The 14,130-nt window shown below is 34.4% G+C and overlaps 1 protein-coding gene across 1 annotated transcript in view; it reads right to left on the reverse strand.

Moving 5' to 3' along the window:
- MALRD1 (MAM and LDL receptor class A domain containing 1) overlaps window positions 1-14,130 on the reverse strand; it is a 290,211-nt gene that overhangs the window by 36,473 nt on the left and 239,608 nt on the right. The window lies entirely within an intron of this gene.

The following is a 14,130-nucleotide window of genomic DNA, read 5'->3' on the forward strand; positions in this document are numbered from 1 at the left end:
CAAAAACCTCTTAAAAGTAGGTAGGATATGGGCTTTTAAATTGTTTGTGTGCTATGGAAAATCTTATTTTAGGGGAGCTACACATGCTGAGCTCAGAAATCCTCAATTCCAGACTTGTACTTTATTCTCAGGACTAGTTTTATACCCTCTCAGAAGCAGAATGAATGGATGGGCACATTAAGTGCTCAGTTGCTCAAGCACTTTTGTCTGTGGCCTTAGAAGTTTTACTTCAAAAATTTGTTTTTTAAAGGTCCAGCCATCTTTCCTGACAGGCTTCATAAATCTGTGCCTGAAACTGTGGCTTGAACTGACCTAAAAATAACAACAGCAAAAAAAACTTTCCATGTGGGTTTTTTGTTGCGGAAGAGTGAAATTAGTCATGAGGAATTCACACCCTGCCACTACTCTGAATACTTAGCTTCAATAATTTTTTAAACCGCTAAACAAAAGAAGTGTTTTACAATTTTTCTGTGCTTCCTGTTTCACTGATGTTACACTGGAATATAAGCCCCACATAAGAGTCTTTAGAAAACTTTTTTATTTTGGTAACATTAGAAAGGAGACTATTCTGGTATACTGGGTGAAAATACTATGTAATGAGGACACACTTCATTCACAAGCAAGAAAATTATTTTTAAGATGTTGAAAAAGTACTCTATCTTCTGAGAACATTTTCCCTTCATCATGTACCATATACATGTTACTGATGTGTTTGTACAGTGACAGGCCAGGCTTGTATTGAGAACAGTGAATCTTGACTGGATACTTCCATAAAATTTATAACCAAAAAACCCCAGAAAGATGCAATCTAAGAATGAAGACCAGTATTCTTCCTTTCTAAATATTCCAGAGATTTTGGCTAGGTCACGTGGGATATTTTCCCTCAAAAATAACTTTGTAGAAACTTTTCTTACTAGACAACATTTTGCAGAATATTTTGCTAGAAACTCTGCTTTTCACCAGAAAACTTTAAAGTGTTTGGTATTCTAGTGAAAAAATGACTCCTTATCTTGAGAATTTGAGCAAGAATAACACTCTTCTCATTATCATTAGCATGTCCTTGGGGGGAGGAGGTGAAAAGAGAAAAAGGGATTAGTCTTCTAACTAAATTTTAATTCAATTTCGTAATATTTGACAAAGTCTAAGCAAATTATAATTTACAGAATAAGAGTAAAATGTGCCTGCCTGCCTTCTTAGGAAATAATAATATTATATCCCTAGTCTCCTATAAATTGCCTGCAACTTTTTCATCTCCCAGTTTCAAATAGAAAGAAAAAGATACAAACGAACGTCTTTAGCCCATTGCATTAACAAAGGTTTTGATTGGGGTTTTTTGTTTGTTTGTTTGGGTTTTTCCTTCCCCCCCCCCCCCAAAGACCTTATGAACAATAAATTACTTTTTTGAGCCAGCCTGAAAAAGGGGAAAGCTTTCTTTTTGGTTACTATTGCAGCACATGTGTGCTTCTGAAATATCAGCAGGGCTTTGAATGTTGCAGTCTAGCCTGCCTTAACAAAAGAATTTTACAGTTCACTGCTGTGCATTTTTTGGGAATACTTGTACATTCTTCACAGTTATAAGAAAAAATATTCAAAGAAAGACGGCCTTGAAAATTTACCAAAGTATTTGTTCCAGCCTTTACATGCCATTACCAGCTGTGAAGACTTCATACTGCCAGAACAAAATAGGTTATTAAAAAAGAAGGCTAGAGACTGAAAATGAAAAAGTAGTCAAAGAAGCTCAGATGGCAAAGGCGAGATTATTGTACTATGCTTTGGTTATCTGGATTTATAAGGAAGCATATGCTTAATTCCTTCCTCTGTTCAGTCCTTGTTTCATGCACATTTAGAATGAAGTTATTTTGAAAGAGATACCTGCTTTCTGTTTAGTAAATATAAAGAGTTTTGTCAAATTGTGCTCTAAACTTTGACAAGGAAGAGGAGACCTTTTAAAACATAAACAATCTATTGCTATTGTTGTGTTCTTGGTAGGGGACAGGTTATACTGTCCATATTACACCCTGGATTAACGTCCAGTATTTGAAATGTATTCAAATTATACTTGCTAAATGAGGAATCATATAGATGGAGTGGGAATAAAATGTGAATGTTTTGAAGGCAGGGTCATTAATTAACATTTCATGTAATAAGAAAGAAGCAGCAGAGATGCAAAAAGGAGAACAATATGATCAAAGCAATGGTCAGAAGAATCCTCTCTGCATCTGCTTTCTGAACAACATCATCTTAAAAACCTTGCAGTCATCCAAGCAAGGAGGGAAAATGCTGCAGTAACTGAGATACATGAAGATGACAGCTTGGGCAAGAACCTTTGTTATATGTGGTGGGCAAGAACACATCTTAAAATGAAAAATCGAGAAAGAATGTGTGAGGTACAGACGCAACAAGGGGAAGTTCAGAGTGTAGAATTGTGGAGTAGCTCAGGATGATTAAGGAAAAGGTTTTCTGGAGGACTTTTCCACAAGAATAAAACTCAGGTGACATTGACCTTGTAGTTGGTATAATCTGCATAGAGAAAGCTGATTAGATCTTCACCATCTTTTTTATATATACAATGGGTCTGCCATATAAAATATATATATATATAAAAATAAAATACAGTAAGGTCCATTGTTGGGGTCACATTATGACACCTATGAAAGTCTTACTCTGGCCTTACTGTATATTTTAATGACAATATAAATAAATATAGAATTTTAGAAAGCTAAGGAAGAGCAATTTGATGATTTGTCAGTTTCTATATTACATTTAAATACATATATACATAATTATACAACTATTTGAATATATTTAAATACTTGTGTTGTATATTCCCACCTTGAAACATGCTCATAGTTCTGTAGCAGTATTTTTGTAGGTCAGAATAAAGCATCAGGTATGTGAGCAACTGTGCTTACAGTGACGTGTAACTTGTTGTCTATAGTAACAGCATTCTGAAAAGTGTTCTAAAGGCACAAAGTATTAGAAAGATAGCTGTAGAAGCATTATATCTATTTGTCTATATAAAAGATAGACATATAGATATATAGATATAAAAGCTAAATGAAATATACTTACTACACTGGTATAATGTAGTTTGTGTTATTGGTTACACAGCTGTATGCACATTTTTAGATTACTATCTTATGATTCATCAGAAAATAATTCTTAGCTACTTACACTAAGTAAAACATTCTCAGTCTGTGGTTTTTGCTGATTTATTATAGAAAACATACTGATAAACTTTACTAATATTGTAAGGGAAGCCCTGACAAATGAAGAAAAATTTGATATCTATTAAACCACTAGAAATAAAATAATGAATAGCTGCTGTGTAGCCTCAAGACTTATGCTGCCAAATCACCTCACCTTCACCTCTAGAAGCAAAAGTAACGGGAGGATAAGCTCTGTGGATTTCTATGACTGTGTAAGCACAGTATTTTCCATATACTAAAATATTAAACAAGTTTTAGGAGATTGTTCTTCCATTTTCCTAAGTCCCAAACAAATTCCACATGAATAAAGTGTTAATTTGTAAAAGGGATAAAGAAAAACAAAGCAAATAAAAGCTTTTTTCCACCTATTGAAGGCATTAATAATGGGTGGTTAAAAAACTTCTGCTGGTCTATTTTTTAATTTTTTTATTAGACTACGATACAAATCAAACCATGCACTTTAATTCATCTGATAAAAATCAGAGGTTTGCAAGAGTACCTAAAATCTGAAAATAAAGTTACCAGAGGAGCATTAGCTATTTATAAACTAGAATTCTGCTCTGTGAAAAACAAGGGTTAGGATATTCAGCTCTATGTAACACTGCTTAAAAAATGCTTTGTTCAGCTCCTAGTCATGCAAAGCTGCACTATCATTAGCTTATGTAGGAAACTCAAGCATGCAAGGACTGCATAATACAGGCTCCATTTAACTGTAAGTAGTTATCCTGTTAGCTTCATTTTACAACCCGAAGCAATTTTTTTTTCTTCACACAACTTTTGCCACCAAACTCAGTTGAGCAGGCATTTCATCAGTGGAAAATATAATAGTTAATAAGGATAAATGGCAAAAGGATTAAAGTACAAAATTGAAAAGTTCTAAGTGGAAACAAGGAAACTCATGAAGCAATAAAAATAATTTTCTAATATGCTAAGTTAATGACCCAGAGTTTACACACATTTAATGTTAGAATTTAGACAAGCCTTACCATACAATCTCACCTAGCGCTTACGTTAAAGAAACCATCATCTCATATTGTTGGCTCCAATACTGTTTTCTTTACCAACAAAGACAAATGACTATTAGCTTAGGTGCAGTGCATGTGTTTATACACAGTTGATACCTGAAATTCATCCAAGGAATTTCAACAGCTTCGAAGGTGCTACCTAAGTATGAACAGAACTTGAGATAAAAATGGAGAAGCCAGTTTGGGCTGGTTGACAATCCTTTCTCACTAACCAGAGAGAGAATCACTACAGTTTTGGTTTCCATGTGGCTGCACAGAGCATATTTCCAAGTTCACATATATCTTAGAATCCAATAGAAACTTTAAAAAAATACTTCTGTACATTGAAAATATGACTTGCAGACCAGATGCAGACAAAATTATTTTATCTTAAATGTACAGGTATTTTTCCCTATAGGATATACAAAAGTCTCTGTTGGAATAGCACATAGCTACTGCTTCCTACTTAGAGATTCAGCCTAGTACCTGATTAGAGCAATAGCAAATGTGAAAAGATCCTTCCAAGCATTGACAAAAATCCTCTATGTTTGTATGTGTGTTTAAAATTAAAATGTATGGAGCTTTACAGATCAGTCAATGCTGCAAAAGTTGACAAGAACAGTTCAAAAGTTCTTAGTTTAGTAGAACTTGCCAATTTTAGGCAATCCCTTAGCCACCTAGGAACAGCACAAAGGCTATAATTCTTGGACACTTAAATTCACACTGGCTGAACAAGAGGGAAAATTGAAAACGTGCAAGATCGCTTGAGGACTTTGTGACACCAGGGTGTCTGGTGGGCCAGACTGTGTAGGCCACATATCAAGATGTAGTTAGTAGAGAATAGAAGATACATGTCTTTCCTACACAACTTACACAATAACACAGATTCTCAAATACAGATCTCCACCATCCCCATCTTTCCGCCATCCTGAGCACACCCTTATCTGCATCTCAATGTTCCTCACTGTAGTGCAAGTTCAAAACTCTTACCAACATGCTTGATGGTATATATTAATTTTTCCAAAAGTCTCCCTTACAACTTTTATGATACGTTTTGTACTGTATTAGATATACCCAACCAATAGCCTCCAGGTATTTCCTACAGAGAGGGCTCTAGTGGTGAGCTGATTCTAGACAGTGAAGTTTTGATATGCAGACGTGCAGATGACATCATAGGGTATGAGAATACTGGCTTTCATGCCAAGTACTCTCTCTTATTTAAATCTAGGAGGAGTGAGTCTGAAGGAAGATTGTTACTCAAGCTAAGTAAGACAATCTGAACTTGGAATATTTTTGATTTCATATAATTCAAAAGATATACAGTAATTATGTGCCAATAACTAGACATACCCAAAGATATTTTTAAATTTCTGTGGACAGAAGACAACAATGTGAATGTGAAGGAAAGGGGGCTGTAGCACAAGAGTCTTTGCAACCCTTGTGTTTATACTGCCTTCACTGGTATGTAATTCTTCAATTGTTCCCTATTTTTCTCTCTTTTGAAAAGTATTTATTATTCTAAAACTATTCTTTCCTGTTTTGAACAAAACAGAACAAAAAATGTTGTGATTTAAAGCTTTTCATCTTTGTATCCTGCTCTTTAGCATCTGGAGTTCGTAGGAGTAACCCTTCAGGGAACCCTCCATACTTTGGCAAGCTTCCAATATGCAAGATTAATTAACATTCTCCCATATAAAAATCTCATATTATAACTCAACAAGCATCCCCTCCTACAGATACACTTCCCAGATCCTAAGCTTGTCCCTACTGTAGACAAACCTATCTCCTGAATTTTAATGTAATAATGCTTATAGTTCTGGGGTATAAGTCATTCTGGGGTAAAGGTGCACTGCACTTAGTAATAATAAAAATCTCACTGTGGTTTTCTACACCTTGTAGTTACCTCATTTCACTTTGACTCTTTTTAAAGAGTGAACTGAAAATCAAAATAGAAATATAGGATATTTGAGTGCTTGAATGTTTTTAGCATCTTAAGCACTACTGATTCTAAATTCTGTAGGGAGAGGAAACACAACTGAGGAGAAAATTTTTCCCATAAGCATTCTTATATGCCCAAGTCAATTTCACTGTATCTGCTAAATTATACTTATTTGTCTACACCTTTCTCGATAAGAATATAGTATCTTCAGATCGATTATTTTGATCAGACTCTAAATATAGTTCTCATTATGATCTTGAGAGTTGCAGTGAGCTTGATAATGTACTAAATTCACCTTTTAAAATGAAACATGCAGTTACTTTTATTCTGAAAACTGAATGTCAGCTCCTCTCAACTCCAAAATCTTGCAAGAAAAGGTTGTACAAAATGTTCATCAGGCTCTTTGATTTAGAAATTGTCCCAGAAATTCCTTGCTGATTTTCTATACAGGTAAAAACCTCCCCACTCAGCAAACATATCATAAAGAGACAATTTGAAAATATCTAGGTCAAAGTTTACTTTCTGGCATGACCAATGGGCTATATCTAAATTACGTCCTTCCATTATGAGTGCTATTCAGATTCTAGCAATGTGTCATTCAAGAGAGACTTTTTCTGTTTATCAGAGTAATATTTCACCCCAGGAAGACAGAAGACTATAAGCTACTTTGCTCATTTCCACTTTTACAAGTATCCTGAGCTGTAGTTTTTTGTACAAAAAAAGATTGAAACTAAGAGTTAAAGTGAGAAAGTCTAATTTACATTTGAATCAGGTGCTAGAGATTTCTCAAGAACATGATCAGAAACAGTTGTTGTGAAACCAAGCTTTGGGTCTGTTCAGTCATATTTGTTTAATTGAATAAAACCTCTGCTCTCTTTACGTGCAGTCAAACTTTAGCATTCACATTGAGACAACCCTGGTTTTGTTTTAGAATAAAGAAACTGAAGAAGACAGATTCCTTCTGAGATCATTGGATTCAGCAATAAACCAATTCAGACCACTCACAAGTGAGCCTCACAGGATGTTGCTGCCTCATTGGAGATGGTAGCAAACTGCCCTATATATTCGATTATAAATGTTTGGGGTTTTTTCATCATTTCTAGGAGTTGCAAACTGCATGAAGCAGCTGGGTCTGGTGTGATAAGGAGCTGACCTCAGGATTATACTATTATCTGCAAAGAGGATGAAAAAGAGCAAAGGTCGAAGTAACTGCTTCTAAATAGAAAAAGATAGCCAGTATATCCACTTGTAAAGAAATAATAATTTGCTGAATGGAAAGGTTCTCACTAGGTGAAATTGTTTTGGCCAAATGTATTTACTTAGAAGTCACTTGGTACAAGAGGGGAAAATATATTTTTAAAAGTTTGTAGACACATTTGGCATATTTCTTTCCTTTCAGAGGATCAGTATTTTCTGAATTTTCATATATGAAAAATTCAATGGATTTCATTTTTTTTTCCAGTTTATTTATGTTGTGAAATGATTATTGAAATCCCTGCAGGTAGGCGATCAGCATTAAAATCAAAAGCTCTTTCATTTCAACTATTACAAAATAGACCAAATAAGTAAGATTTATGAATCTATGTTTCTGTCACATTGCACCATAATGCTTAGTGTTTGGGGGTGGGGGAAGAAACAAACAAAAATGCATGCAGGTCATATGAAATATACCATGACCTGAAGGAACCAGTACTCTGGTTCACCACAGCAGCAGCCTTCTAACATTATCATTTGGGTATCCTGAAGATAGATAAGGAGTCACCATATGAGTTGACTAAATACCACAGCCAGATTCAGTGGAAAACAAAATACCTCAATAGAGAGATCCAGACTGTTGAATGAAATATGCAGTTTGGACAGAGAAGTAATAGCATAGGTCCAGGGCTGGTACAGGGAACACTAAAATACAGTGTAAAAGTTTCAGAAATACTTCAGGCTCTAAAGAAAGAAAAATTATACCTAGATTATGTATATGATGATACTTGTATGCTAGTTGTCTTCCTAGTACAGGGAAAAAGAATGAAAAACATTAATCAGTAATACTTGAATACATAAAATGCCACAAACTTTCAGGTGAGCTCAATTGACCATTTCATGGCAAAAAACCCACAAAAGGCGCAAATATGACAAATTTATTTAAAGAGTAAAATTGTTGAGAAAAAATAGTCACTATTCAGTTGTTTTATAAAAAAAAGACTCTAGCATCAGCAAGCATGGATGCAATTTTATTGGGAGCCAGTTCTGTCTTGTTGCGTATACTTGTGTTTATGTAGCTCTGGTTGCTGTTTTTTTATGAAATGGAATCAAAAGGCTACTGAAGAGTTCAATTTCCTCTGATGCTTAGTGTTCTCTTATCTCATACATATTCTTAATGACATCATGTTTGCCTTTTTTGGAAAAGGCTATGATGTTAGAAATATGAAAAGCCAAAAAGCAACAGCACTATTGTATAAGCAACAAGTATATTGATTACATGAAACTTTTCTGAATAAGAAAGGATAAAGAGTAAACAGAAAATAAGATATGAAATAGAAAGTTCAGGAAAGAGTTTTCTGTAAGAAAACCTTTAAAAGTGCATTTCTATCAATATTTACTCTCACATTTACTCTATAGTAAATGTAGTATATTTACTCTCACAACAAGCTGTGTCTCATTTATTCTAGAAAATAGACATATTATTTTTTTTTCCCATTCTCAGTTTTAGTCAGCTCGGGCAACCTGAATTTTATTTGCCTTGGCATCCCTTTTCAAATGGCACTTGAATAATGGAACAATATGAAAAAAGCTCCTCTTTGCAAGCTATGTATATTTGTATAGAAGTGTCCATGTAAGAATATGCCTTTGTCTTCATTGCCCAGAAGTCAAATCTTAACATAACATTCCTTCGAAATATCCTATATTTTTGACTACTCATCATGGTTTTTGTTGTTATTCATGGTTACATCCCTGTTCCATTCCCCCTCTATCTACAATAGCTTTTGCATGACTACCTCGTTCTTGGGTAGATTTATAGGTTCTATATAGCTTTATCAATTTGCTTCAATAAATCTAAAAGATTGTTTAGTAAATCTAAAAGAAAATTTTTAGCAATCATGTGAAATCAGCACAAATTTGCTTTTCTTTAACAGTTTAAATAATCTGCAGTGATTCAGCAACTGCTACATCAGCAATTCTCCCTGCAACTGAGGTGGGAATCTCTAAGAGCATCAGGACAAACAGCTGAAATGGAAACTAATGTCTTCTCCCATTAAAAACTCTCTTTACTCATGAATTGGATGTGTCTATCTTGTCAGTCTCTAGGCTTTGTATTTCTATCAAATCGCAGGCCAGATGCTTCCAAGCATTTTATTTTCTTAGGTGGGAATACTATGATCATCCCATTTGCATGACATACTGTGTGATATTAAAGCAATCTCACCTCTTTTAGTTTTTAAAGATAACTATCACCACCACTCCTCAAAAATCCAGTAAAACAGTACATGTAAGAGTACATCCAAAAGCAAACATGTTTAGGAAAGAACCTACTACATTCCTCACTGGAAGACATTGCCCAGAGAGGATGTGGAGTTTCTATCCTCTGCCACATATAAAACTTGACTGGAAAAGGTATTGGACAGGTCTACAGTAGAATTATTTAAGGTTGCATGCCACCAAAGGGCTTGTCATAAAAAATGTATTGTGCTCACCAGAAGTTGGTATTTTGAAGACAAAGTCGGATTGTGAGAAAATGTCTCAAGAACCAAAAAAGTAACTTTTACAAAAAATTTTGTAGAATTATATTTGCTATTGTACCACTGGGGATAAAATACTTTATTTTCACATTAAACCAGACCGTTTGTGGTTAAAATAATGATCTCATTTTAAAAATGAGGAGGAGAGAAGTGAAAAATAGAGGACCAAATAGTCTGTAGCTTTTCTAAGGAGAGTAAGCAAAAATCCCCTCCTCTGAATGAATTATTACCCTGTAAAATCATTATTTTCTAAAACATAAAAAGGAAAGTAATGTTTTTCACTTTTATCACATAAAGCAAACAAACAAAACAATTCAGTTTCCAAACTTTGGGCCAAATCAGTGTAGATACACAACTACAAAGATAACCTTAATTAATTATCTATGTATAATGACTCTTTGAAATTATAATCTCCACAGCTCAGTTAGCTAGATGGTACTATTCAATGTAATTTAAAAACTGTTTAATGAAGATGTATTTCTAATTTATAACAGGATTGTTTAATTACAGGCCAGTGAATGTAATATTTTCTGCTTAAGGATAGAGTCTTCTTACAGTTCAGAAATTCATAAAAGCACTCTTATTATACTCTTTAGTATTAGTCAGTGTAAGTACTTTGAAATTTGATATATTACATGTAAAGAGTTTGTATAAAATAAAAGGAAAGACAAGCACTCTATTATGTTTATTATACATGAGTTTTAGTACATTTAAAATGTTAATATATTGTATTAATCTTGTCTAGCTGCTATGAGAATTAAAATTATATATTATCAGTCTGGTAAAATATTTTTTTTCTGTTCTCAGGAGGTTTTTTTCATCACGAGTTACAATCTTTGAAGCCTCACCCTTACACTTCAGTGTGTTACAAACACCCATTTCCCAGCTTGCCTGTTCTCATCAATACTATTTTCCTATGTTTCCAGAGGTCTGTGGTCTCATAAAAAAAAAAACAACAAACAACAACAAAAACAAACAAACAAAAAAACACAGAAAAAAAACGCTGGACAAGAAATTGGGGAAAGTACACATATAATCAAAAGAATAATTTTAAAATTAGACTATTGAAATCGCAACATTTCTAGCCAATATTGCTCAAATTATCATGATTTGCATGTCCAGCCACCATAGCTAATTGCCAGTGCTAGTCACTTGGCTGCACATCTACTACAGAAGGGAACTCAGTCAGGACACGTAGGAGTCACATTTTGTGAAATGAAAGTGGCCGTAACATTTCAGACTAAAATGTCATCTAGTCTGGCAGCCAAAGAGGATACCCAAGAAGTAATAAGAACAAGATAAACATATTTGATATGTGCCCCAAGTACTGTCCTGACCAAATAGAAGAAGCAAATATAAATGTCTTTCAAACCTAACTCAGAAGAAAATACCAGGGAGGATCAGGACAGCCATCAAGCCGTGTTTCATTCAAGTAGGAAGTTAACCATCACCTGTAAAACACTGTTGCTCTGCTCACAAACTCTCACTGAGAACATCCACCACCATATCAACAGTCAAATTCTCAAATGCTGTGGCCTCTCACTGATGTTACAACAATCATTACGCACTGGCTAAGAATAGCTGTTTTCAGTAGCATGAACAGAAATGACAGCAGCCTGATATACCAACCGTGTTACCCACTCCAATACATACTGAAAATTTATCTAGGCTTGTATCCACTGTTATCTTTTCCACTTGGTCTACAGATATCTCTTCATAGAGGAATGTCAGTGCTCACCGTCCACCTTCTACTGATCCCTCTTAGTTACATACTGATGACAGAAAGTCATGTTGATGTCCTGAGTATTCACTTTATATATCTAAGCAACAATAGCACACACATATAAAAACATACAGCATCAAAGAAATTTAGAAGTGCTAAATGTATAAAATCTACTATCAACTTTCAGTCTCTTCAAATCGATTTCTTTTCTGTTAACAGCTACTGCAAATTCACTCTGTTCCCATGATAACATATTAAACTACTTGGAGGAGTCTATACAGTTAACTACTTCAACCACATGGCATTAAAAACACAGAAAAACACACCTCCTATCAGCAACAAAAATGTTTTCTAGAGACTGATTTTTTTTTCTATCAATACACCTCAAACTAAGGTGAGCAGCAATTTCTGTTTTTATAGGAGCATGATGGAACTTTGAAAGGAAAGGAAGCTTTGAGACCTCTCCAGAATTTTTTTGTTAAACCAACATTCTCAGAGAGGCCAAAGACATTTTACATTCCACACTCAGGTTTTGTTTTATAGAAACTAGAACACAAGCATCTGAAGTGGAGGAAGATTGGAATCCATTGTGTAAGAAAATATAGCAATGAAAGTATATGTTAACAAATTTTCCCCTTGTCTACTGTGTCACTGAAAAGTATTAGTCAAACTCAGTTACTTTTAGGATCACTGTAATCTCCACACAATTATCTCTGGGTATCTAGGAAGAGTCTCCTTTGACACTTCTGTGACTGGGCAGTATCTCTACTCTGCTCTTTTCAGGGGTCTCCTTGCTGTCTGACAGGCTTCCTGCATTTTTATGCCTTCTACTTTTTCTCCCGACCTACCCTGCAGTCTATAAGAGCAGTAGCTCTCAAGAGAAGATATCTCCACCTAAATCTATCATCCTTTTGGAAATTTAAGATAAGAACTGAGAGCAAACAGTTAAAAAAATAGGGTTTTTTCCATATTTTTCTAGGGTTTTATTTTTTTTTTTTTCATAGGAAATGCAAACAGGGATAATTCTACATTTTTTATCCTTTAAGGTACATTTTATTCTTTTATTTATTTCCATGATATTGGCATGTGCGATTTTCAAAAATCTTACAGAAGTTTATCTTAGAAATGGCTGAGTTGCCTGTTATATGTATGAGTAATTTCTTCAAAACATTATAAAGCCTTAAATAGTACTGATTATTCTGTTTCCTCTCCATTTGTTGTTCTCTAGTCACATCCCTTACAGGCAGAATTTTCAGAAAGACTTCCACTATTGAAACATGAACTACTTTTCTAGTATTCTTGAATAGAGATGACCAATTTCCCCAACAGAAGCACATGGTGCTCCTGGAGTTATGTTAGCCCATCAATTAGGTCATTTTCATTTCTGTGCCTTTGTTCCAATTACCTATGCATTGAATCAGAATTCAATATCATGTTTCTTACTGAATGCTGAGGGAAAGTATCCAATTTACTGTTTTACTGTCCCAACTATCTCATTTCTGTGTATAAAGAACACTTTCTAATGTGGTTTCCTTTCATTTGCAAGTCCTAATGTAAGTTCAATTTTTATAATTTTCTTTTATCCTTAAAATATTAATTACTCCCCTAGTACTTTCTCCCTAAAAGCAATTTTCTTGTTGACCACTGGTTTAATCTATCAATTGTAAATTCCCTGACTATTCCTAATCCCTTTATTTTATGCTGGTTATCCATTCCATTTCATCTGCTACCTTTCCCTGTGGCTTTTGTCCCCTTTCTCTCTGCCCGTGTCCCAAGACATTTCAAAACAGCCACCTTAATGAAATTCCAAGCTTCTTGCAGAGACTACTCTCTGTTCTTACAATAGAGGAGATTCTTCAGAAAATCTGGAGGTAATTAACCATATTTTCTGAGAGCTAAATCAAAGTACTCTATATGAGTGCCTGTATTTTCTGAGTATGTTATTTATTCACACTTCTTCAGCCAGTAAAGAATAAACCTGTCTTGAAAGATACAAACTCTGCAGTAACTGAAAATTTTAATGTGAGTTTCCTGGAGAATAGGAGACATATCTCTAATGCGTGGTCTTAACTAAGATAGATATTCTGATAAATCAATCACTTCTTTAGTAATTCTGCGAACTTTTTGGCCAGATCCACTGAAGGACAAAAGTATGATGATGTATAATTTCTTTCTTTGCACTTCAAAAAGTCTCCTGTGGGAAACAGGGTAATATCTTGGGCAAATGAATCCCTTCAGATAGCCTGAGACACTTTCTAATGACTCATACATTCCACATCAGAATTTCATACATTATCTGTTTTTCAGCATAGAGTATTTCCAGAAAAATACAAGCATATGTTTAACTCTTCATTTGGCATAAGTAGAAAAACATTACCTTCTTTCTCTGAATATATGCAAAACTTAATAGTATAACAGAAATACATCACAAGTTCCAGTAAAGAGAAGAACATGGCCTGCTGTAAATCTCGTCCAAGGTACACAACACTTGCTACATATAAGGCACTATTTTTTATAGAAGCAA

This window comes from Athene noctua, chromosome 2 (genome assembly GCF_965140245.1).
Source record: "Athene noctua chromosome 2, bAthNoc1.hap1.1, whole genome shotgun sequence".
NCBI classification, from domain to species: domain Eukaryota; kingdom Metazoa; phylum Chordata; class Aves; order Strigiformes; family Strigidae; genus Athene; species Athene noctua.